Source organism: Petromyzon marinus, unplaced genomic scaffold, assembly GCF_048934315.1.
Source record: "Petromyzon marinus isolate PM22_M1 ecotype Great Lakes invasive population unplaced genomic scaffold, UKy_Petmar_22M1.pri1.0 PM_Scaffold_85, whole genome shotgun sequence".
NCBI classification, from domain to species: Eukaryota; Metazoa; Chordata; class Hyperoartia; order Petromyzontiformes; family Petromyzontidae; genus Petromyzon; species Petromyzon marinus.
In genome coordinates this window covers 32,551-45,000 of record NW_027423694.1, presented here as the reverse complement: position 1 = coordinate 45,000, position 12,450 = coordinate 32,551, and the positions used below count along the sequence as shown (strand labels likewise).

The 12,450-nt window shown below is 59.0% G+C and overlaps 1 pseudogene; it reads right to left on the bottom strand.

Moving 5' to 3' along the window:
• The window catches only part of LOC142923889 (uncharacterized), a 25,540-nt pseudogene extending 15,717 nt beyond the window's left edge, over positions 1 to 9,823 (bottom strand).
• Between the last annotated feature and the right edge of the window lie 2,627 nt (positions 9,824 to 12,450).

The following is a 12,450-nucleotide window of genomic DNA, read 5'->3' as shown; positions in this document are numbered from 1 at the left end:
ACACACACATAGACACACACATAGACACAGAGACACACACACATAGACACACACACACACATAGACACACACACATAGACACAGACACTAAGACATAGACACACACACAGACACACACACACATAGACACAGACACACTAAGACACAGGTAGAGGGAGTCCATCTCCAGCCGCTCACCTGCCCTGCATGAAGCCCAGCTGGAAGGGCCCCGCCCCCCGTTGGCGTGGCGACGGAGCCGTAGCCGGAGGTGACGGTGGCCGGGGAGTGCAGGGGCGGGGCCAGCGGCGAGGGGAGGGGCGCCAGGGGGGAGGGGAAGGGGCGAGGGGGGGAGGGGCGAGGGGAGGGGGAAGGAGAATCGGGAGGAGGCCGAGGGCACGGCTGGAGCACTCTGGGGCACGGGACCTGGGGGGAGGGGGGGGGGGAGAGGGGGGAGGGGGGAGGGGGGGGGAAGGGGGAGGGGGGAGTGAGTGAGTGGGTGAGTGAGTGAGTGGGTGGGTGGGTGAGTGAGTGAGTGAGTGGGTGGGTGGGTGAGTGAGTGAGTGAGTGGGTGAGTGGGTGAGTGGTGGGTGAGTGAGTGGGTGTGTGGTTGAGTGAGTGGGTGAGTGGGTGAGTGGGTGGGTGGGTGAGTGAGTGGGTGGGTGGTTGAGTGAGTGGGTGAGTGGGTGGGTGAGTGAGTGAGTGGAGTGGTGGGTGAGTGGGTGAGTGAGTGGGTGAGTGGGTGAGTGAGTGAGTGGGAGTGGGTGAGTGGGTGAGTGAGTGGGTGGGTGGGTGGGTGGGTGGGTGAGTGGGTGAGTGGGTGGGTGGGTGGGTGAGTGAGTGAGTGAGTGGTGAGTGAGTGAGTGAGTGAGTGGGTGGGTGGGTGAGTGGGTGAGTGGGTGAGTGGGTGAGTGAGTGAGTGGGTGGGTGGGTGGGTGAGGGGTGAGTGAGTGGGTGAGTGAGTGAGTGAGTGGGGGTGGGTGAGTGGAGTGAGTGAGTGAGTGAGTGAGTGGGTGGGTGAGTGGGTGAGTGGGTGGGTGAGTGAGTGGTTGAGTGGGTGAGTGAGTGGGTGAGTGAGTGAGTGAGTGAGTGGGTGGGTGAGTGGGTGGGTGAGTGAGTGGGTGAGTGATTGAGTGGGTGGGTGATGGGTGAGTGAGTGGTTGGGGTGAGTGGGTGGGTGAGTGAGTGGGTGGGTGAGTGGGTGAGTGAGTGGGTGAGTGAGTGAGTGAGTGGGTGAGTGGGTGAGTGAGTGGGTGAGTGGGTGGGTGAGTGGGTGGGTGGGTGGGTGGTGAGTGGGTGGGTGGGTGGGTGGGTGAGTGGGTGGGTGAGTGAGAGGGTGGGTGAGTGAGTGGGTGAGTGGGTGAGTGGGTGGGTGAGTGGGTGAGTGGGTGGGTGAGTGAGTGGTTGAGTGGGTGAGTGAGTGGGTGAGTGGAGTGGGTGAGTGAGTGGTGGGTGAGTGGGTGGTGAGTGAGTGGGTGAGTGATTGAGTGGGTGGGTGAGTGGGTGAGTGAGTGGTTGGGTGAGTGGGTGGGTGAGTGGGTGGGTGGGTGAGTGGGTGGGTGAGTGAGAGGGTGAGTGAGTGAGTGAGTGGGTGAGTGGGTGGGTGAGTGGGTGAGTGGGTGGGTGAGTGAGTGGTTGAGTGGTGGGTGAGTGGGTGGGTGAGTGGGTGGGTGAGTGGGTGAGTGAGTGGGGTGAGTGAGTGAGTGGGTGGGTGAGTGGGTGAGTGGGTGAGTGAGTGGGTGAGTGAGTGAGTGGGTGAGTGGGTGGGTGAGTGGGTGAGTGGGTGGGTGAGTGAGTGGTTGAGTGAGAGTGAGTGATTGAGTGGGTGGGTGAGTGGGTGAGTGAGTGGTTGGGTGAGTGGGTGGGTGAGTGAGTGGGTGAGTGAGTGGGTGAGTGAGTGGGTGAGTGAGTGAGTGAGTGGGTGAGTGGGTGAGTGAGTGGGTGAGTGGGTGGGTGAGTGGGTGGGTGGGTGGGTGAGTGAGTGGGTGGGTGGGTGAGTGGGTGGGTGAGTGAGAGGGTGGGTGAGTGAGTGGGTGAGTGAGTGGGTGAGTGGGTGGGTGAGTGGGTGGGTGGGTGGGTGAGTGAGTGGGTGGGTGGGTGGGTGAGTGGGTGGGTGAGTGAGAGGGTGGGTGAGTGAGTGGCTGAGTGGGTGAGTGAGTGAGTGGGTGGGTGAGTGAGTGGTGAGTGGGTGAGTGAGTGGGTGAGTGGGTGGTGAGTGAGTCAGTGGGTGAGTGAGTGGGTGAGTGAGTGGTGAGTGGGTGAGTGAGTGGGTGAGTGGGTGAGTGAGTGGGTGAGTGGGTGAGTGGTGAGTGAGTGGGTGGGTGAGTGAGTGAGTGGGTGGGTGGGTGAGTGGGTGAGTGGGTGAGTGAGTGGGTGAGTGAGTGAGTGGGTGGGTGAGTGAGTGGTGAGTGAGTGGGTGAGTGAGTGGGTGAGTGAGTGAGTGGGTGAGTGAGTGGGTGAGTGGGTGGGTGAGTGAGTGGGTGAGTGAGTGGGTGAGTGAGTGAGTGGGTGAGTGAGTGGGTTGAGTGGTTGGGTGAGTGGTTGGGTGAGTGAGTGGGTGGGTGAGTGAGTGGGTGAGTGAGTGAGTGGGTGAGTGAGTGGGTGAGTGAGTGGGTGAGTGGTGGGTGGGTGAGTGGGTGAGTGGGTGAGTGAGTGGGTGGGTGGGTGGGTGAGTGGGTGAGTGGTTGAGTGAGTGGGTGGGTGGGTGGGTGAGTGAGTGGGTGAGTGAGTGAGTGGTTGGGTGAGTGAGTGGGTGAGTGAGTGGGTGGGTGAGTGAGTGGGTGGGTGGGTGAGTGGGTGAGTGGGTGAGTGGGTGAGTGAGTGGGTGAGTGAGTGAGTGGGTGGGTGAGTGAGTGGGTGAGTGAGTGGGTGAGTGAGTGGGTGAGTGAGTGAGTGGGTGAGTGAGTGGGTGAGTGGGTGGGTGAGTGAGTGGGTGGAGTGAGTGGGTGAGTGAGTGAGTGGGTGAGTGAGTGGGTGAATGGTTGGGTGAGTGGTTGGGTGAGTGAGTGGGTGAGTGAGTGGGTGGGTGAGTGAGTGGGTGAGTGAGTGGGTGAGTGAGTGAGTGGGTGAGTGAGTGGGTGAGTGGTTGGGTGAGTGGTTGGGTGAGTGAGTGGGTGAGTGAGTGAGTGGGTGAGTGAGTGGGTGGGAGTGGGTGGGTGAGTGAGTGGGTGAGTGAGTGGGTGAGTGAGTGGGTGAGTGAGTGGGTGGGTGAGTTAGTCACCCATGTCTAGGAAGGGGTAGTTGACCAGCACCAGCTTGTTGAAGTTAAACTTGTAGGTGAAGCGTTTTCCTTTGGTCTTGTGCAGTATCCTCTTGTTGTAGTAGTAGCTACACACACAGCGGTAATAGTATCATCATCATCATCAGTAATAGTATCATCATCATCAGTAGTATCATCATCAGTAGTAGTATCATCTTCATCAGTAGTATCATCATCAGTAGTAGTATCATCATCATCAGTAGTATCATCATCAGTAGTAGTATCATCATCAGTAATAGTATCATCATCATCATCAGTAGTATCATCATCAGTAGTAGTATCATCATCATCATTAGTATCATCATCATCAGTAGTAGTATCATCATCATCAGTAGTATCATCATCAGTAGTAGTATCATCATCATCAGTAGTATCATCATCATCAGTAGTAGTAGTATCATCATCATCATCAGTAGTATCATCATCAGTAGTAGTATCATCATCATCACTAGTATCATTATCAGTAGTAGCATCATCATCAGTAGTATCATCATCAGTAGTAGTAGTAGTATCATCATCAGTAGTATCATCATCAGTAGTAGTAGTATCATCATCATCAGTAGTATCATCATCAGTAGTATCATCATCATCAGTAGTAGTAGTATCATCATCAGAATCTCTCTCCCCGTCTCTCTCTCTCTCCCGTGTCTCTCTCTCTCCCGTGTCTCTCTCTCTCCCCGTGTCTCTCTCTCCCGTGTCTCTCTCTCTCCCGTGTCTCTCTCTCCCCGTGTCTCTCTCTCCCCGTGTCTCTCTCTCCCCGTGTCTCTCTCTCCCCGTGTCTCTCTCTCCCGTGTCTCTCTCCCCCCTGTGTCTCTCTCCCCCTGTGTCTCTCTCCCACCCGTGTCTCTCCCCGTGTCTCTCTCTCCCCGTATCTCTCTCCCCGTGTCTCTCCCCGTGTCTCTCTCTCCCCGTGTCTCTCCCCGTGTCTCTCTCTCCGTGTCTCTTTCCCCGTGTCTCTCTCCCACCCGTGTCTCTCCCCGTGTCTCTCTCTCCCCGTGTCTCTCTCCCCGTGTCTCTCTCCCCCCGTGTCTCTCTCTCTCCCCGTGTCTCTCTCCCCCGTGTCTCTCTCTCCCGTGTCTCTCTCTCCCCGTGTCTCTCTCTCTCCCCGTGTCTCTCTCTCCCAGTGTCTCTCTCCCTCCCCGTGTCTCTCTCCCACCCGTGTCTCTCTCTCCCTGTGTCTCTCTCCCACCCGTGTCTCTCCCCGTGTCTCTCTCTCCCCGTGTCGCTCTCCCCCCGTGTCTCTCTCTCCCCGTGTCTCTCTCTCCCCGTGTCTCTCTCTCCCCGTGTTTCTCCGAGTGTCTCTCTCTCCCCGTGTCTCTCTCTCTCTCACCCCGTGTCTCTCTCTCCTCTGTGTCTATCTCTCTCTCCGTGTCTCTCTCTCCCCGTGTCTCTCTCTCTCCCCCGTGTCTCTCTCTCCCGTGTCTCTCTCTCTCCCGTGTCTCTCTCTCTCCCCGTGTCTCTCTCTCCCCGTGTCTCTCTCTCCCCGTGTCTCTCTCTCCCCGTGTCTCTCTCCCACCCGTGTCTCTCCCCGTGTCTCTCTCTCCCCGTGTCTCTCCCCGTGTCTCTCTCTCCCGGTGTCTCTCTCCCCGTGTCTCTCTCTCCCCGTGTCTCTCTCCCGTGTCTCTCTCCCCCCTGTGTCTCTCTCTTCTCCCCCGTGTCTCTCTCTCACCGTGTCTCTCTCTCCCCGTGTCTCTCTCTCCCCGTGTCTCTCTCTCTCCCCGTGTCTCTCTCCCCCCCGTGTGTCTCTCCTCATCCGTGTCTCTCCCGTGTCTCTCTCCCCGTGTCTCTCTCCCCCGTGTCTCTCTCTCTCACCGTGTCTCTCTCTCCCCGTGTCTCTCTCTCCCCGTGTCTCTCTCTCTCCCCGTGTCTCTCTCTCTCTCCCAGTGTCTCTCTCTCTCCCCGTGTCTCTCTCTCTCTCCCCGTGTCTCTCTCCCTCCCCGTGTCTCTCTCTCTCCCCGTGTCTCTCTCTCCCAGTGTCTCTCTCTCTCCCCGTGTCTCTCTCCCACCCGTGTCTCTCTCTCCCAGTGTCTCTCTCCCTCCCTCCGTGTCTCTCTCTCCCCGTGTCTCTCTCCCACCCGTGTCTCTCCCCGTGTCTCTCTCTCTCCCCGTGTCTCTCTCTCCCCGTGTCTCTCTCCCTCCCCGTGTCTCTCTCTCCCCGTGTCTCTTTCCCACCCGTGTCTCTCCCCGTGTCTCTCTCTCTCCCCGTGTCTCTCTCTCTCCCAGTGTCTCTGTCTCTCCCCGTGTCTCTCTCTCCCAGTGTCTCTCTCCCTCCCCGTGTCTCTCTCTCTCCCCGTGTCTCTCTCACCCAGTGTCTCTGTCTCTCCCCGTGTCTCTCTCTCCCCGTGTCTCTCTCCCTCCCCGGTCTCTCTCTCTCCCCGTGTCTCTCTCTCCCCGTGTCTCTCTCCCGTGTCTCTCTCCCACCCGTGTCTCTCTCTCCCCATATCTCTCTCCCACCCGTGTCTCTCTCTCTCCCCATGTCTCTCTCTCCCAGTGTCTCTCTCCCTCCCCGTGTCTCTCTCTCTCCCAGTGTCTCTCTCCTCCCCGTGTCTCCCTCTCCCGTGTCTCTCTCTCCCCGTGTGTCTCTCCCCGTGTCTCTCTCTCCCAGTGTATCTCTCCCTCCCCGTGTCTCTCTCTCCCCGTGTCTCTCTCTCCCCGTGTCTCTCTCTCCCCGTGTCTCTCTCCCCCCCGTGTCTCTCTCCCACCCGTGTCTCTCCCCGTGTCTTTCTCTACCTGTGTCTCTCTCTCCCCGTGTCTCTCTCCCCCCCCGTGTCTCTCTCCCACCCGTATCTCTCCCCTCTCCCCGTGTCTCTCTCCCCCGTGTCTCTCTCTCTCCCCGTGTCTCTCTCTCACCGTGTCTCTCTCTCCCCGTGTCTCTCTCTCCCCGTGTCTCTCTCTCTCCCCGTGTCTCTCTCTCTCCCCGTGTCTCTCTCTCTCTCCCCGTGTGTCTCTCTCTCTCCCCGTGTCTCTCTCCCTCCCCGTGTCTCTCTCTCTCCCCGTGTCTCTCTCTCCCAGTGTCCCTCTCTCTCCCCGTGTCTCTCTCCCACCCGTGTCTCTCTCTCCCAGTGTCTCTCTCCCTCCCTGTCTCTCTCTCCCCGTGTCTCTCTCCCCCCGTTTCTCTCTCTCTCCCCGTGTCTCTCTCCCACCCGTGTCTCTCCCCGTGTCTCTCTCCCACCCGTGTCTCTCCCCGTGTCTCTCTCCCCCGTGTCACTCTCCCACCCGTGTCTCTCTCTCCCCGTGTCTCTCTCTCCCACCCGTGTCTCTCTCTCCCCGTGTCTCTCTCTCTCCCCGTGTCTCTCTCTCCCAGTGTATCTCTCTCTCCCCGTGTCTCTCTCTCTCCCAGTGTCTCTCTCTCTCCCCGTATCTCTCTCTCCCCATCTCTCTCCTACCCGTGTCTCTCTCTCCCCGTGTCTCTCTCTCCCAGTGTCTCTCTCCCCGTGTCTCTCTCTCCTCGTGTCTCTCTCTCCCCGTGTCTCTCTCTCTCCGTGTCTCTCTCTCCCCGTGTCTCTCTCTCCCAGTGTCTCTCTCTCTCCCCGTGTCTCTCTCCCACCCGTGTCTCTCTCTCCCAGTGTCTCTCTCCCTCCCCGTGTCTCTCTCTCCCCGTGTCTCTCTCCCACCCGTGTCTCTCCCCGTGTCTCTCTCTCTCCCCGTGTCTCTCTCTCCCCGTGTCTCTCTCCCTCCCCGTGTCTCTCTCTCCCCGTGTCTCTTTCCCACCCGTGTCTCTCCCCGTGTCTCTCTCTCTCCCCGTGTCTCTCTCTCTCCCAGTGTCTCTGTCTCTCCCCGTGTCTCTCTCTCCCAGTGTCTCTCTCCCTCCCCGTGTCTCTCTCTCTCCCCGTGTCTCTCTCACCCAGTGTCTCTGTCTCTCCCCGTGTCTCTCTCTCCCCGTGTCTCTCTCCCTCCCCGTGTCTCTCTCTCTCCCCGTGTCTCTCTCTCCCCGTGTCTCTCTCCCACCCGTGTCTCTCTCTCCCCATATCTCTCTCCCACCCGTGTCTCTCTCTCTCCCCATGTCTCTCTCTCCCAGTGTCTCTCTCCCTCCCCGTGTCTCTCTCTCTCCCAGTGTCTCTCTCCCTCCCCGTGTCTCCCTCTCCCCGTGTCTCTCTCTCTCCCCGTGTGTCTCTCCCCGTGTCTCTCTCTCCCAGTGTATCTCTCCCTCCCCGTGTCTCTCTCTCCCCGTGTCTCTCTCTCCCCGTGTCTCTCTCTCCCCGTGTCTCTCTCCCCCCGTGTCTCTCTCCCACCCGTGTCTCTCCCCGTGTCTTTCTCTACCTGTGTCTCTCTCTCCCCGTGTCTCTCTCCCCCCCGTGTCTCTCTCCCACCCGTATCTCTCCCCGTGTCTCTCTCCCCGTGTCTCTCTCCCCCGTGTCTCTCTCTCTCCCCGTGTCTCTCTCTCACCGTGTCTCTCTCTCCCCGTGTCTCTCTCTCCCCGTGTCTCTCTCTCTCCCCGTGTCTCTCTCTCTCCCCGTGTCTCTCTCTCTCTCCCCGTGTGTCTCTCTCTCTCCCCGTGTCTCTCTCCCTCCCCGTGTCTCTCTCTCTCCCCGTGTCTCTCTCTCCCAGTGTCCCTCTCTCTCCCCGTGTCTCTCTCCCACCCGTGTCTCTCTCTCCCAGTGTCTCTCTCCCTCCCTGTCTCTCTCTCCCCGTGTCTCTCTCCCCCCGTTTCTCTCTCTCTCCCCGTGTCTCTCTCCCACCCGTGTCTCTCCCCGTGTCTCTCTCCCACCCGTGTCTCTCCCCGTGTCTCTCTCCCCCGTGTCACTCTCCCACCCGTGTCTCTCTCTCCCCGTGTCTCTCTCTCCCACCCGTGTCTCTCTCTCCCCGTGTCTCTCTCTCTCCCCGTGTCTCTCTCTCCCAGTGTATCTCTCTCTCCCCGTGTCTCTCTCTCTCCCAGTGTCTCTCTCCCTCCCCGTGTCTCTCTCTCCCCGTGTCTCTCTCCCACCCGTGTCTCTCTCTCCCCGTGTCTCTCTCTCCCCGTGTCTCTCCCCGTGTCTCTCTCTCTCCGTGTCTCTCTCCCCCCGTGTCTCTCTCTCTCCCCGTGTCTCTCTCTCACCGTGTCTCTCTCTCCCCATGTCTCTCTCTCCCCGTGTCTCTCTCCCCCCCGTGTCTCTCTCCCACCCGTGTCTCTCTCTCTCCCCGTGTCTCTCTCTCCCACCCATGTCTCTCTCTCTCCCCGTGTCTCTCTCTCTCTCCCCGTGTCTCTCTCTCTCTCTCCGTGTCTCTCTCTCCCCGTGTCTCTCTCTCTCCCCTTGTCTCTCTCTCACCGTGTCTCTCTCTCCCCGTGTCTCTCTCTCTCCTCGTGTCTCTCTCCCACCCGTGTCTCTCTCTCTCCCCGTGTCTCTCTCTCTCCCCTCCTCTCTCTCTCCCCGTGTCTCTCTCCCGTGTCTCTCTCTCCCACCTGTGTCTCCCTCTCTTCCCGTGTCTCTCTCTCCCCGTGTCTCTCTCCCCGTGTCTCTCTCCCCGTCTCTCTCTCTCCCCGTGTCTCTCTCTCCCCGTGTCTCTCTCTCTCCCCGTGTCTCTCTCTCTCCCCGTGTCTCTCTCTCTCCCCGTGTCTCTCTCTCTCTCCCCGTGTCTCTCTCTCTCTCCCCGTGTCTCTCTCTATCTCTCTCCCACCCGTGTCTCTCTCTCTCCCACCCGTGTCTCTCTCTCTCTCTCCCCGTGTCTCTCTCTCTCCCAGTGTCTCTCTCTCTCTCCGCGTGTCTCTCTCTCTCTCTCCGCGTGTCTCTCTCTCCCCGTGTCTCTCTCCCCGTGTCTCTCTCCCCGTCTCTCTCTCTCCCCGTGTCTCTCTCTCTCCGCGTGTCTCTCTCTCTCTCTCCGCGTGTCTCTCTCTCCCCGTGTCTCTCTCCCCGTGTCTCTCTCCCCGTCTCTCTCTCCCCGTCTCTCTCTCTCCCCGTGTCTCTCTCTCTCCCCGTGTCTCTCTCTCTCCCCGTGTCTCTCTCTCTCTCTCCGCGTGTCTCTGTCTCACCGCAGTGCCCGGCTCAGCTTGTCGTAATTCATGTTGGGTTTGCACTTCCTGGACCCCCAGAGCCGAGCCACCTCGTCCGGGTCCCGGATCACAAACTCCCCGTAGTCTCCCTCCCAGGCGATCACCCCGCGGAACTCATCCTTCTGGAGCAGCTCCAGGATGAAGTGCCACAGCTGGATCTGTCGGGAGCCTGGGCTCGAGTCCGGCTTGTAGGCCCACTCGGGGAATGCCAGGCCTGGGTTGGAGACACGGGGAGAGAGACATTGAGAGAGAGACACATTGAGAGAGAGACACGGGGAGACAGATGGAGAGAGACACGGGGAAAGAGAGAGAGAGACACGGGGAGAGAGAGAAACGGGGAGAGAGAGAGATACGGGGAGAGAGAGAGAGACACGGTGAGAGAGAGAGACATTGAGAGAGAGAGAGACACGGGGAGAGAGAGAGAGACACGGGGAGAGAGACACGGGGAGAGAGAGACAGTGAGCCAGAGAGACACGGTGAGAGAGACACGGGGAGAGAGACATTGAGAGAGAGAGACAGTGAGACACGGTGAGAGAGAAACATTGAGAGAGAGAGACACGGTGAGAGAGATACGGGGAGACAGATGGAGAGAGACACGGGGAGAGAAAGAGACACGGGGAGAGCGACACGGGGAGACAGATGGAGAGAGAGAGACACGGGGAGAGAGAGACACGGGGAGACAAATGGAGAGAGAGGCACGGGGAGAGAGAGACACGGGGAGACAAATGGAGAGAGAGAGATACGGGGAGAGAGACACGGAGAGAGAGAGACACGGGGAGAGAGACACGGGGGGAGAGAGTCACGGGGGAGAGAGACACGGGGAGAGAGAAACACAGTGAGACAGAGACACGGTGAGAGAGAGACACGGGGAGAGAGAGACACGGGGAGAGAGAGACACGGGGAGAGAGAGACACGGAGAGAGAGAGACACGGGGAGAGAGAGACACGAGGAGAGAGAGACACGGGGAGAGAGACACTGGGAGAGAGAGACACGGGTAGGAGAGAGATGGGGAGAGAGAGATACGGGGAGAGAGAGAGACACAGGGAGAGAGAGAGACACGGGGAGAGAGACACGGGGAGACAGATGGAGAGAGAGAGACACGAGGAGAGAGAGAGACACGGGAGAGAGAGAGACACGGGGAGAGAGAGAGACACGGGGAGAGAGATGGAGAGAGAGAGAAACGGGGAGAGAGAGACACGGGGAGAGAGACACGGGGGTAGAGACACGAGGAGAGAGACACGGGGAGAGAGACACGGGGAGAGAGACACGGGGGGAGAGAGAGACACGGCGAGAGAGACACGGGGAGAGAGAGACACGGCGAGAGAGACACGGGGAGAGAGACACGGGGAGAGAGACACGGGGAGAGAGAGACACGGGGAGAGAGAGACACGGGGAGAGAGACACGGGGAGAGAGTCAGGGGGGAGAGAGACACGGGGGGAGAGAGACACGGGGAGAGAGAGACACGGGGAGACAGATGGAGAGAGAGAGACACGGGGAAACAGCGAAAGACACGGGGAGAGAGAGACACGGGGAGAGAGAGACACGGGGAGAGAGAGACACAGGGAGAGAGAGACACGGGGAGAGAGAGACACGTGGAGAGACACGGGGAGAGAGAGACACGGGGAGAGAGAGACACGGGGAGAGACACGGCGAGAGAGACACGGGGAGAGAGACACGGGGAGAGAGACACGGGGAGAGAGAGAGACACGGGGAGAGAGAGACACGGGGAGAGAGACACGGGGAGAGAGAAAGGGGAGAGAGAGAGACAGGGGAGAGAGAGACACGGGGCGTGAGAGAGACACGGGGAGAGAGAGACACGGGGAGAGAGAGACACGGGGAGAGAGAGAGACACGGGGAGCGAGAGACACGGGGAGAGAGAGACATGGGGAGAGAGAGAGACACGGGGAGAGAGAGACACGGGGAGAGACACGGGGAGAGAGAGACACGGGGAGAGAGAGACACGGGGAGAGAGACACGGAGAGAGAGAGACACGGGGAGAGAGAGACACGGGGAGAGAGAGACACGGGGAGAGAGAGACACGGGGAGAGAGAGACACGGAGAGAGAGAGACACGGGGAGAGAGAGACACGGGGAGAGAGACACGGGGAGAGAGAGACACGGGGAGAGAGAGACACGGGGACAGAGAGAGAGACACGGGGAGAGAGACACGGGGAGAGACAGACACGGGGAGACAGACACGGGGAGAGACAGACACGGGGAGAGAGAGACACGGGGAGAGAGAGACACGGGGACAGAGAGAGACACGGGGAGACAGACACGGGGAGAGACAGACACGGGGAGAGAGAGACACGGGGAGACAGACACGGGGAGAGAGAGACACGGGGAGACAGACACGGGGAGAAAGAGTATTTCTAGCTGTGTGTGTATCTCTAGCTGTGTGTGTATCTCTGGCTGTGTGTGTATCTCTGGCTGTGTGTGTATCTCTGGCTGTGTGTATCTCTGGCTGTGTGTGTATCTCTGGCTGTGTGTGTATCTCTGGCTGTGTGTGTATCTCTGGCTGTGTGTGTATCTCTGGCTGTGTGTGTATCTCTGGCTGTGTGTGTATCTCTGGCTGTGTGTGTATCTCTGGCTGTGTGTGTATCTCTAGCTGTGTGTGTATCTCTGGCTGTGTGTCTATCTCTAGCTGTGTGTGTATCTCTGGCTGTGTGTGTATCTATAGCTGTGTGTCTATCTCTGGCTGTGTGTGTATCTCTAGCTGTGTGTATCTCTGGCTGTGTGTGTATCTCTAGCTGTGTGTGTATCTCTGGCTGTGTGTCTATCTCTGGCTGTGTGTATCTCTGGCTGTGTGTGTATCTCGAGCTGTGTGTGTATCTCTGGCTGTGTGTGTATCTCTAGCTGTGTGTGTATCTCTGGCTGTGTGTGTATCTCTGGCTGTGTGTATCTCTGGCTGTGTGTATCTCTAGCTGTGTGTGTATCTCTGGCTGTGTGTGTATCTCTGGCTGTGTGTGTATCTCTAGTTGAGTGTGCATCTCTGGCTGTGTGTGTATCTCTAGCTATGTGTGTGTATCTCTAGCTGTGTGTGTATCTCTAGCTGTGTGTGTATCTCTAGCTGTGTGTGTATCTCTGGCTGTGTGTGTATCTCTGGCTGTGTGCATCTCTGGCTGTGTGTGTATCTCTGGCTGTGTGTGTATCTCTAGCTGTGTGTGTATCTCTGGCTGTGTGTATCTCTAGCTGTGTGTGTATCTCTGGCTGTGTGTGTATCTCTAGCTGCGTGTGTATCTCTGGC